This window comes from Arvicola amphibius, chromosome 15, assembly GCF_903992535.2.
Source record: "Arvicola amphibius chromosome 15, mArvAmp1.2, whole genome shotgun sequence".
NCBI classification, from domain to species: domain Eukaryota; kingdom Metazoa; phylum Chordata; class Mammalia; order Rodentia; family Cricetidae; genus Arvicola; species Arvicola amphibius.
The window spans coordinates 26,814,730-26,827,449 of NC_052061.1; the positions used below are offsets into that span (position 1 = coordinate 26,814,730).

A 12,720-nucleotide genomic window follows, 5' to 3' on the forward strand; every position below is an offset into this window, starting at 1 on the left:
CCCTTTACCGTGACCAAATTCCTGCGCTCCTTCCGCTGCATGGGCGGGTTCTCGGCATCTCCCCAACCTCACCATTAACACCAGGAGGCTGGAAGTCCCTCCAGTGGGATGTTGCACGCGGGGATTTGAGCAAGAATAAAATTAGAAAGGGGCCCATCTGTGTGTATTGGGGAGGGCACCAAAATGTAAATACCCCTGAAAAAAAAATGTCTTGCAGAGGATTCTTGGATACAGAATCCTAACTGATGCAGTCAAAACCTTCTGTTGGGACTTTTCGCAGCTCCAGCAGCCCCATACCCTGTCCACCTAGGGGATAGCCGTGCCCCCAGCAGAAGAAAGAGCAGGAGAAACTTCCTACTTCCTAAAGACCACTATTTTGTAAAAGCGTGGGTGGCACGGTGACCCCCACGGCAGGCAGTCCTACAGCAGCAGCTGCGGATTCGGTCTGCCTCCCTTCCCCCTCTTTCGTCCAATCCCGGAGCGGATCGGAGCGGCCCAAGTGGGGGAACATGGGTGGGGAGCTCCAGCCAGCACTCTTTCCCCACGACCCGGCCCGGGATCCCCGCTCCGGGTGTTGCTTTTTCCTGCTGTCGAGAGAGCCAAGGAGTGGAGGGAGGCGCCTGGCCGAGGGCGGAACCTAGGTAGGGCGGGCTCTTGAGACGTTCATTCCTAACGCTGTCCATTGGTCGTCCGTGAGGTCACGGGGGTGGGGGCGGGGCCCGAGGCAGGCTCCGGTCCCTCCCCTGCTCGGAACCCAGTCCCGATTGCATTTCCCCCCCCCTCCCCCCCAGCTGCACAGACGTGACACTGACACACAGTCACTGCAGCTGCTGAGCAAGCCGGACGCTTTAGGCACGCGGCGGCCGCCGGACTGGCCCGGAGCTCGAACCCCAGCGCCCGCCAGCGCGCTCCCACGCGGGTACCAGCACAGAGGTTCCCGCTCGGCCACGCGCGGGAAACGGGGATCGCGCGCCCTCCGCTCGCAGCTCCAGGCTGCCCACGGCGGCTGCAGCCGACTCGCTGTTCCAAACCCGAGCGCTCCGGGAAGCCGGCGCGTCTCGGAGGCGTCGGCGGCGGTGGGGGTTGCCCGCCGGGTTCCCCGCACCCACAGTGCTGCGTCCCGCTTGTCGCGCCCCGGCGACTCTGACCTTCTAAGGGTCGCCTACCTCGGCCCCAAGTCCCCGGTCCCGCGCCCCAGTCCAGGGCGAGGCCCGCTCCAGCTCCCGCTTCTCGTGCCCTCGCGGGGGGGCGCGCAGGCCCGGGTGTGGGGGGGGGGGTCACTGGGACCAGCTACGGCCGGTCCCTGTGCACGCTCGCCGTTCTCTCCACCAGGGCCCGCTGAGCAGCTCCTGGCCTGGTCGCTGTACCCGTGCCCGGGCGCTGGTGCCGGGGCGCGGCCGCACTCACTCGCCTCGCCGGAGGGTTGTGGGCAGGCCCTGCCCTGAAGGGGCTAAGCGGCTAGGTAGAGCCGGTAGGGTGTCCGCTCCGCATTTCTTTCTGGCGCTGGTTCCCGCGGGACCCAACCCTGGGCCGCCCCAGGCCCTCCCCCCACCCTGCCCACGCGAGACGCTCCCGGCTTGGAAGAGTCTTTTTGGCAAGACACAGCTCCCGGCAGCAGCCCAGGAAGAGAAAGAAGGGACAGTGCTCAGTCGCGGCTACCCGGACCTTTCCTGTGGTATTTGGAGCCTAAGGCTGTCCCGAAGTCTGCACTTGGCACCGACCGTCGGATTAAAACAGCACCTGCTGGGATACCGACCCGGACCCCATATATTTCTTAGGCGTCAGTGACAGCAAGCTTTCCTGTGTCAGTTCTTCCGGAGTGTTCTTTTTCCTGGGTAGTCAAGGCCAAGGTAAGAGCCCTAGATTGCGAGAGAACCTCTTTGTGAGGCGATTTGGTGAGAAGTGCCCTAACAAGCTACCCGTACCTGTGGCTGATACCTGGTGTGCTTAGGTTACTGTGGAAGAGGGAGGGCACACCGTTTTTGACTTGGCTTTGAGTTCTGGAAAAGCAGGAGGTTGAAGACCCTAAATCTCTGGTGTTCTTAGGACCTATCTCAGGGTATGACAGGCTATAGGCGAACAGGATGTAGGTAGACAATGGTGGGGTGGGATGTGTATGTGTGGGGGTTCTCTAACATCTGGAGGTGCTGTATTCCCACCACCCTGGGACCCTTCCCACCATTCTGCCCTGCCCACCTACTCGCCTTTCATGATGGGTTGCCCCTAGAACTTGCTTTGCAATTAATTGAAGAGAGGATGGTTTGGAGGTGTGCATCCACATTTTGCAAGAAGCTTTTTAGGTTAGAGTGGATGGTTTGTGTCAATACCCACAAGAGGAAGAACAGCCAACACACCTGATTCTTCCTGTTAGACTAAACTTGTAGTGATCAAGAAGTTTATTCTTGATGCATTCTGTTCTAGACAGAATTTCTTGTGAATGCCATTGCTTCTGGACGTTGGGATGGTGACTAAAGTTTGAGCATCATGAAGTTATGCTGTTCATCGCTTTGAAACGCTCCCACTATTTAACCACAGATCTTTCTACAAGCCATGTCTTTGCCAGACTGAGATTTTTTAAACTTATGGGCTTCCTCGAAACAATCTGCTTTTAAATGGGTCACGCCAAAGGGAACAGATTGTCTTTTGCACATCCAGTCCATCCCCTGGGTGACCCTGTTTAATTGGGATGTGTTTTTTTCCTGTTCCTGTGCTGATGCACCTGTGTTGAGTAGGTTTCTGCTGAATTCTGAATCTGTGAATTTTGTCACTCAGTCCTTTAAAATGATCTCCCTAGGGAGCAAGATAGCAGCTTACATTTTCCGTGAATGTCACAGGAAGTTTTACAGGGTCTTATATAAGTCTCTAAAGAAAGAACTCAGACTCTCCCTTCAAGGGGACACGAGGAGTAGAGAGGGGTGGGGGTGGCACATCACCTAAATGCAGATGCCTGTATTGACATAGGTGGGGACCCAAAGTGCTTATTCTCTGGTGGATTCAGTAACCTGAGGCTAATGTTCCTCCTTGCCTCTCCTGCCTTCCCAACTCAGGAACCCTTTGGTGATGGTGTCACACATCTCTTGTGTACCTTTAGTTTTTAAGTGTGCTTTTTACCAAAGTGCTTATTCTCTGGTGGATTCAGTAACCTGAGGCTAATGTTCCTCCTTGCCTCTCCTGCCTTCCCAACTCAGGAACCCTTGGGTGATGGTGTCACACATCTCTTGTGTACCTTTAGTTTTTAAGTGTGCTTTTTACCTTAGTGAAAATTGCTTGAGGAGAACACACATTTTATCTAGCTGGGACCTATTAATTCCATTCAGAGGTACAGAAGCTATCAGAATTTGCCAGTGTCAAAGAAAGGTAGCAAACTCCTTTAGTAGGACAGTGAGGGTTCTAAAGCAGAGATTCCCTCCAACCTGGGTCAGCACAGACAGCCTGTGAGTGGTCTGAATTGTGGACTAATATTTTTGATGTGAGAGGATAAGGATTCCTTTGACTTTTAAGTTGAAACTGGAAGAACCTTAGAAATAAAATCAAAGGTTTAATCCTCTAATAGGTCATGAGAATTCTTCTCTAGGTTTCCAACGTTTTCCTAGGTTCTCCTTTCCTGAACTGTTTTTTAGTCAATGCTTGACGGAGGAGGCTGCTTTTCACAATGTCTCAGCCCTCCAGCCACCTACAGGACACTAGGCGGGACTGGTTTTCTATTCCACCACCAAAGCACAAAGACCATGAACAGATGCTAAAACAGCCATGGCTTTTTGTTAAAGATCATGATTGTAACTTTTTGGTACTCAACTTGTGCTTGCACTAGTGAATGGATTCCAATATTTAGGTGGTGGGCCTGGTTTAATGTACAGTGTCATGTGGACAACTTGGTTGTTAACTACAAAGTGTTATGGGAAAAGCTGGTCAGATTCAGTTATAGTGTTTTAAGCATATAATGACTATACATGTTGGGAAGATAGTCTCCTGTAAACCCCTCCCTTTTTCATAGGGTCATGCTAATTTTAAGTTACCTAATATTACTTGTAACTATCCCTCCATCCCCTTTGCAGTTCTGTGGTTCAAACTCATGGCTTCATACTACTACTGAATGACATACCCATCCCCTCCTTCTTGGGAGATAAGGGAGACTTTTGGACTATATGACCCAGATTTCAAAATAACACTTCTTCAAAACATCTCTGAGATTAATTCCATCAAGTTTCTTGCTGTCATCTTCTTAAAAGTACATTCCTTACACAGATGGTAACATATCATTTGACAGCATGGTTGGGCTTAGATGCTCTCTGCAATTTTAACAGTGTTAAATCATTAGTGTCTGGGACTCTTCTAGCAGAATTAGAAGATAATTGTATTTCCCTGAAGAACAAAGCCCTTTGGCCCTGGTCTGTGCATAGCAGCTAATTCTTATGAAAGACATACAAGGTAAGAAGGAAGAGTCTTAAGAGATTGCCCATTACAAAATATTGGCACTCAAAGGACAAATTACATCAAGATATAGGTACTACTGGAGGCTGAAGCCTGATTCAGCATGTAGAATTAAGTTTTGTTTGGAACTTGCAAAATTCTGCAAGTCATTTCATTGCCTGGAACTCTGGGGTCTGTTAGATTCCATTTGCAACCTTTTACTCAAAAAGTATAATGCATATGTAGGTAGTTTAAGGAGTACTGCTATTGTGGTCTAGGAAGAATGATAAACATAGAGTCTTACCTTCTATTAAGGCTTTACAGTTTGAATCTCATAGGTGTAATATAACTAAGAGGTAAGAGATTGGAAAAGGGGAATGCGGTTATACTTGTCATTGAGTAAAAACCTGTGAAAGCCTGAGAACATCTGATCTGTGGTTCTAAGGTGTGGAGGGAGTCTTATGAATTTGAGGGAAGCCCTTTGGCAGAGGTGGAGAAGGAAGCTGAGGCAGAATACCAGCCTTCTGTAGGGTTGGTGAACAAGGTGGATGTGGCTAGAGATTCTCAGGCAGGAATAAATAGTGATGGTTTGGGTTATGTGGCTTCACTGCTGTACACTTCTCTATTGGAAAGTAGTGATTGATTCTGAGCATTGTTACAAGTGCCTTACCCTGTGTGCAGGTCCTGGAGGTTCCTCATTTGGCTCATTGTTGGTCATGGGTAACAGACAGACATCCACTCCTGCAAGCTGAATATTACCGTGCAGGTGTGTTCAAAGATGACTTTTAGTTTCCCAGATTAGTGGGAATAAGGGAGACAGCAGCATATACCCCATTGTACATCAATCATGTGGAATGGCAGCTGGAAAACGAGAATTTCTAGGAAAGGAAAACTTGGAACTGGGAGGTTAGTAACTTAACAGGACCCCATGCTAGAGATTGCATCTTAGCCTCATGCTCTGTATAATCAAAAGAGGGTAAAAATGGTTGTCAGGCAAGTTCCAAGAATACTAGTTGATTACCCCATATTGTTATTAAACATAGACAAATATTTTGGTGTCCGTTGTTCTCCATGTAGAATTTTTCATGTCCTTTCAAAAGCTATTAGCATGCAAATAAAGGGTCCCTTCTCAACCCTAGATGTGCCTTCTGTGTACATGAATGACATCTGGGGTTTCATTGTGCTTTTACACAACAGTGCGATAAAGAACTCAGTTACTTAACGCATAATACAGTACGGTGAGGACAAACTGTCTCCTATTAGACTAAATTCATTTTCTCAGCCTTAGAGCCAGATAGAGTTATGGCTGTGTTTCACACCTTAACAGCATTTTAGTATTATAATCATTTCCATTCTAGTCTCAACTTTCGTTGTTGTTAGAAGAGTTTTCTAATGTTGAAAATGGGCGTATGCATGTACATGTCTGTCAACCTTTGTGTGTTGCAGTGGTAAACTCTAGTTTGTTCCTTGGTCTTGGTTTCTGTAGGTGATTGATTCTTAGGTTTCTTCCCCTTAATACCAATTTTCACAGATGTTTAAGCTCCTTTTCTAAAATGGTCTAGTATTTGCATAAAAACTATGTACACCTCCTATATAGTTTTATAACATCTACATTATTTATAATACCTACCCCAATGTAAATGGTACATGAATATTTATTACAGTGTGATGTTTAGAAAGTAAATGACAGAGCAAAAATGTCTACATGTTTAATATAGTCACAATTTTTATTCTTAATTTTATTTAAAGGTTTATTTTTACTTTACGTGTATGAGTGTCTTGCCTGAATGTAAAATACTGTATACATGCCTGTGCCCCCAGGCTCCAGAAAGGACTGTAAATAGAGATTGTACTATAATTTCCGGCTGCTCAGACCAGAATAATCACGCAGAAACTATATTAATTACAACATTGTTTTGCTGACAGCTTAGTTATATTTCTAGCTAGCTCTTACATCTTAAATTAACTCATTCCTATTAATCTGTGTATCACCACGAGGCTGTAGCTTACTTGGTAAGGCTCTGGTGTCTTTCTCCTTTGGCAGCTACATGACATCTCTCTGACTATGCCTTCTTTCCTCCTCTATCTCTGCTTGGATTTTCTGCCTTGCTATATTCTGCCCTGTCATAGGCCAAAGGAGCTTCTTTATTAACTGGTGCTAATAAAATGTATTCACAGCATATAGAGGGGAATCCCACATCAAAGGACACGGAATTCCCTGGAGTTGGAGTTATAGACTTATAAGCTGTCTCTGGATATTGGAAACTGAACCCAGGTCCTCTGCAAGAACAGCAAGTATTCCTAACTGCCATGCTAACTCTCCAGCTCTGGACACAATTTTTAATGCTTTCTGTCTGCTGCTGGTTGCATACCTAATGGCAAATCCTCTTAGTCTAGACTCTCTAGGACTGCCTGCATGTGGTAAGGAAGAGAATCAATAGTGGAGCTATGCTCTCTGCGGGATATTAGAAAGAATAGAAACTCAAGTTGCAATTGTAATTTCCAGGACCATGTATATTTAATTAATATCAGGAGCCAGGACAGAGGTAATAAAAGGTGTATGTGTATTAGTGTCTACATGTATTTTTAGTACTTGCTCATTTGCTTTGCATCTTCTATGCGAGTATTGGATGGATTGCTTTAAGTCAACCCAGTATCCTCTTGATTCTGGATAGCATCTGTCCATAAGGCATTGCTTACCTTATATCTAGCAGTTTAGACTCCTGAAGAGGGAGAGGCCTAACCTAAGCTAGTTAATGGTGAGATTTGGATCAACAAGTAGGGCTTTAGTTCTCTGCTCTGAAATTGGAAGAGACTTGACCAATACAAAGGTGTGCTTAAGAAGAATGTCAGCCTTTGCTCTTTGTTGCAAACTTCATAGAACCCCTTGTACATGAGGCCATGAATATATGAAAAAGCTTGCTTGCAGATAGATTGACCCTGGAATGTTACAGTAGTCATTAGGTGTAGTAAGGAGAATTGGGCTGCTTCCCGCCACCCGGCTAGCTTAACCCTGGCCTGAGTCTAAACAGCGTCCTTCTTGGGCAGGAGAACCATGGCATCTGATACAGAAGGACCCCCTACACCACTTAGGTACTACTTGAGAAAGAAGAGCTTTGTGATAAAAAGAAAACAAAGCAAAAACAATGATCATTTTAACTGTTTCAAAATGAAGTAGATAAAAACAAGAATTGACCCTTCTATAGTCTTCTGCCTGATACCTTCAGAAGGAAGTCCTTCCATTTGACCTTGTAGGGGAGAGGTTCTATAAAGATAAAAGTGTGGAAATCAAGTCAAGTCAAGTGGAGTGCACCACAACTTGTTTTTGAGTTGGTTCTGGTCCCCCTTGGGCAGAGTGCACTGCTTATTGGAAAGTAGAAATCTCAAGTGCAGTGTTAACCTGTGAATCTGTACTATTATGTTAATATTGAAGCTAAATTGGGGAGTCCTGTATTTGAAAACTTGGCATATAAAATCTTTTGTTAAAACCAAGTAATTTGCCGGGCGGTGGTGGCGCACGCCTTTAATCCCAGCACTCGGGAGGCAGAGGCAGGCGGATCTCTGAGTTCGAGGCCAGCCTGGTCTACGAGAGCTAGTTCCAGGACAGGCTCTAGAAACTATAGGGAAACCCTGTCTCGAAAAACAACAACAACAACAAAAAAAAAAACCAAGTAATTTAATGTACGTAATTGTTTGAGCTATGAAAGGATTTTTATTTTGGGCCTCCATTTAATAGCTGCTTTTTTATTGTATTTGAAATTATTTTATGAATACAATCCTGAGGGACACTTTGAGGAGATTCACCTATTAGGTAATATCAAGACTTTTGAGTTGTAAACTAGAATGTTTTACTGCCATGAAGCCCAATATCAGATGTGTTACAGAACAGGAGTTATTTAAATGGTCAAGTTCACTAACTGGCCACCGGAGCAAGTAACTAAGTTAGCTAAGTATTCCCCGGATTCTGACTTTCATACTTCCAGTTTTGACTCTTTTTTTGTCTTTCTCTTAAATTGGGTGTGTATTCATTTGTACTTGTGCCAGGGCACATATGTTGAAGTTAGAAAACAACTCTTGGGAATTTTCTTGCAGTGTTTGGGTCCCAGGGATGGAACTCAGTCATTAGGCTTGACAGCGAACTCTTAGCCACTGAAGCCATTTTCTTTGTTCACTTCTCACAGTTGTTAAAAAAAAAAAAACCAAAAACAACACCAACAACAAAACAATGAAAGTGTGTATATGTGTGTGTTGTCACTTCTGTCATTGCTACAGTCCTATCGGGGGTTTTGTGATTGTATTGTCTCTGACCCCCAAGTACCTATATCTCTTATCAAGTCCTCAGAAGAGAGTTTGTTCTAGGAATGAAGTGAAATAGAGGCATTTAAGGCAGCAGAGGTAATTTTGGAGTTGCAGGTAATCACAGGCTGGGGTAGAATGGAAAGTACAGTCTCATCCATAATTTGAGCTGCTCTTGTCACATTATGGGGCTTTGCTTTGGACAGGTAGCAGATGCCAAAGGAAATGGAGTCCTGACTACTGGGAGAGCTTTGCTTTTAACTGGGTCCTTTTCTGTATTACCAAGGTCAATTGGAAAGAAATAGCTTGGCCGATCTCTCTAGCCCTCCATGGTAGTAGCATTAGCATTAGGAGGATTTGCTGAAGCATAAGGCCTTGTGTGCATTTCTTAGGTTTTTAAAAATTATTTATAAGGTATTGGGTCTTGAGTGTTTAATTTTATTGTTAGTGATGACTACTGCTTCAGACATATAGATGCATATTTTCTTCTTTTGAATAAGGTTGACATGTGTGACTGACTGGAAGCTATCACTACCCCCCTACATTAATTTCCAGAACAGTTGTATGGATTCTTAATAAGCCAACAGTGTGTTCCAGCTTTGCTGACAGATACTGGCTCTTATATGGGAGAGGCATTTACTGTTCTCCTTGGGAGACACAAGCAGAAGGATGGGGTGGTTTTTTCCTACCTCTAGTAAGATGACTGGTGCTTTACTAAGCACTGAAGTAAGTAGTTACAGTATCAACCCTGAATGATCAATTTAGTGAATGAAAGGGTAGCTCTGTTTTCACTGTTGAGGTGCAGTGATCAGGGAGGGGGGCATTTCAGCAGATCCCAGTGTACATAGGATGAACTTGGACTACCTGCAGCCACTTTACAGAGCTTTTCTTTTTAATTTGCCATTGGCATTTCAGATCAACAAAATAAATTCTCTGAAGGCTTATCTCTGTAAAGTGCCATAATGGAATAGGCCCTATGCTCTTTCCTCTGGATATTTAGGGATTTTAACTTATTTGGAATGAGAAGAATGGGTGTATTCTCAAGCTGGTTCACATTCAGATACCAAGATGTGTTGAAAATGTCTTAAAGCATTTTCAATACAAGCCTTAGAGTGATTGGGAATGTTAGTATCTCTAGTGCTAATGACAGTGGCTGTGGCGTGACTGTGAATGGGACCATGGCTTTTGTGTTAGGAGGGTGAAGTGGATTTCCAGGAGAGACACTGCCTCAGTGAGAAAAGGTCAGGGAAGAGGCCTCTGCCCAGCAGATGTCTTTGCCCGTCTGAGTTAACTTTAGTTGCTTCATCTGAACTTCTCAGGATCATGAGTTAGCATGGACAGCTTCTCCCTGTGATCATAGCAGCTGTGCTGGGACACTATTCAGTCTAAAGGAGATAGCTGAGTCCTCAGGTCAGTTTCTTCATTCATTCAGCCTGAGAGAGGCAGTTGAAGCCTGAGATCACCTCCTTCATACCTAAGCCTTGGATACTGAGGCCAATGAGGTAAGGAGGAATCTCCACTGGGAAGGTGGGACTAGAGTCCAGGCTTCCTGTCCTCCATCTGTATCAGCCTTTGGTTCCAGTCTCATACACCCTATTTCTAGGCACTGTCCTCAGTTCCCTTCCTGTCTTTCCATATTCTCTGCTACTCATACCTACTCAGTGTTCCTTAGTACAGACAAGCCTCCATTAGAGCCACTTTTAGTGACTTTATTTTCACAACCCCCATAAAATGTGGGGGCTCATTCTTGACTAGGTCACCAGGACTCAGCTCTTAGTGGTTATGTTTCCTCAGTCTAATTATCTGAGGGCTGACCTTGCCCTGGCTTTCCTGCATTCAGCCTGTGTGACTCCCAAGTTCTACTTGCCCTCTTAGATTCCTCCTCTTTGATCCCTTCAGGCTACCAAGCAGTGTGCCAGTTTGCAGATATGAAGGAGAGTGTAGCTAGAGTCAGAGACATCTGGAGAATCCACAGTGAACATGACCGTATGTGAGGACAACGGGGAGGTGAGAGCCAGGAGACCAAGAGGCTAGGAGGGTGAAGGGTGAAAAAGGATAAAAAAGGACAGGTGTAGCCAAAATGACAGGATTATATAGGGAAGGGCAGATGGGGCAAGGGAAGGAGAGTTCAGGGTAGGTGGCAGGGTTTGCCAGCCAGGTTCTTAAATGTTCTTGTATATCAGTTGATCCTTTCCTCTGCTTTCTTCTCATTTTGTCTTCATTCTCAGGAAAGCTCTCCTATTGGGTGACTGTGAGGGTTCCTGTAGCCTGTGTTCCATCTTACCCAACTCACCATCTCAGCTGAAGGGGAGTGTCTTTTCCTAGTCTTATCTGGTAAAGTAATAGTTCTATTCTGGTAGAAGAGTCACATCTCGGGAGCAGGTTGGGAGAGGGCATGAGTCATGTTTGAATGGCTTTCCATAGTTCTGTAGCAGACCTGAAGATTAGATGCCGCTATACTTATTCTCTTGCATGTGCTTCCTCTACTGCCCCAGACACCAGCTTCTCCTCTTGGGATGTCCACGTAGCCACTGACAGGATAGCCTGGGAGTTGCCTTCCATTCCCTACATTTGTCATGTCAAAACCTTAGTCGAAAGGACAAGGTATCAACACAGTACATTTTGTGACTTCCCCCCCTTAACATGGTTTTATTCTTTAAACATCTTAAAAAGGTAACTTAAAAATAGTGGGCCCCATGTATTAGTTTGCCAGGGATGATATAACAATACTATATGTGTGTGTGGGGGGGAAGACTTCAACAACTGTTGTAGAAACTGGTGATTATCCTTTGAATCCAAGCAGCGTGATGTTCAATGAGACCCTCACAGTACTGGGCCTGTGAACACTCCTTCTGTGATTCTAGTCTCTCCCTCCCACCTATTCCTTCTCTAGTTGTATGTGGTGTTGGGAGATGCTCCAGCATATAGTAGAAGGTTACTGGGATGGGAATTCCAGTGATACAGTTTTCCTGAGGTCATTACCTATCTTGGGTGGGACATTTTTGGTGGTGCTCTGTTTTTACTGTTGTAAACAACTTCACCCATGCTCCTATTATAAGTGAGCCTAATAAACTTGGGTTTATGAAACTGAGCTTGGATGGGGTAATTTCTTTGGTCTGTTATTAGTATCCTATCTGGGTGAATAGATGTTAGTTCACCTCTTTCCAGGAAAAGTGTTATCACCACTGCAGAAATTTATTTTCTAGTAGTTTTGAAGCAACAGTGTGGCAGGACTGTGTCTTCCAAGGCCTGCCTCTTTTGTTAGTCTTTGCTTGATTTTTATTTATTTTTGTCTATGGATCTCTAATATGCTCTTCTTTTATGGATGAAACCACACTGGATGATGATAATGACTGTATTTTACCCTTGTAGCCTCCATGAGACCCCCCTCTCTTCAAACACAGTCATATCCTCATTTGCTGACTTCATTTTACAGACTTCATTCAGTATTTGAGCTTGGTGAGGAGCCATAATCCTACCCTTAGCAGGGATGTGTTTTAATGCTGTTCAATAGGTACTATTTGACCAGTTTTGTGCAAACTTTGAAACACAAATTTGTAGCACATTTTGGTCTGTCAGTGTAGACAAAGCAATTCAGGGATGGTGTCTTCGCAGGCTGCTGTTTGGGGACACTTTTTCCTTTTGAGGGAATAGAGGGGACAGGTGTACAGAAGGACAACTGGCTTGCTTAAAATGCTTGGAATGAGGTGGTAAGGATCAGGACAATTATCTGCTTAGGCTCAGTGCTGACTCCTTGGACTTGTAGCATCGCCATTATCATTAAAAAACAAATCCCAAGGGTGGTCTTTGTAAAATGAGCTTACAGAGGCCCTAAGGTACGACTTTGTAGTGTTGAGATGGCCTGCACTTATGAGAACTGTTCTCTCTACTCTTTGCACAGGTTAGCAGATTCTCTGTGGTCAAAAACTTTCCTGAAGTCTTCAGGTGTTAGAGCTGGTGTGTCTATGTGTGACAGTTCTGTTATCTTGTTTTCTGTGTCTTAGGGATCACATT

General features: G+C 45.1%; 1 protein-coding gene across 4 annotated transcripts in view; it reads left to right on the top strand.

Moving 5' to 3' along the window:
• Nucleotides 1–817: 817 nt before the first annotated feature.
• Large1 (LARGE xylosyl- and glucuronyltransferase 1) overlaps nt 818–12,720 on the top strand; it is a 533,170-nt gene continuing 521,267 nt past the window's right edge. For all 4 annotated transcript variants that reach the window (XM_038312791.2, XM_038312792.2, XM_038312793.2 and 1 more), the window contains exon 1: nt 818–1,850. The gene's annotated coding sequence lies outside the window, so the exon portion shown is untranslated. The remainder of the gene's footprint in view (nt 1,851–12,720) is intronic.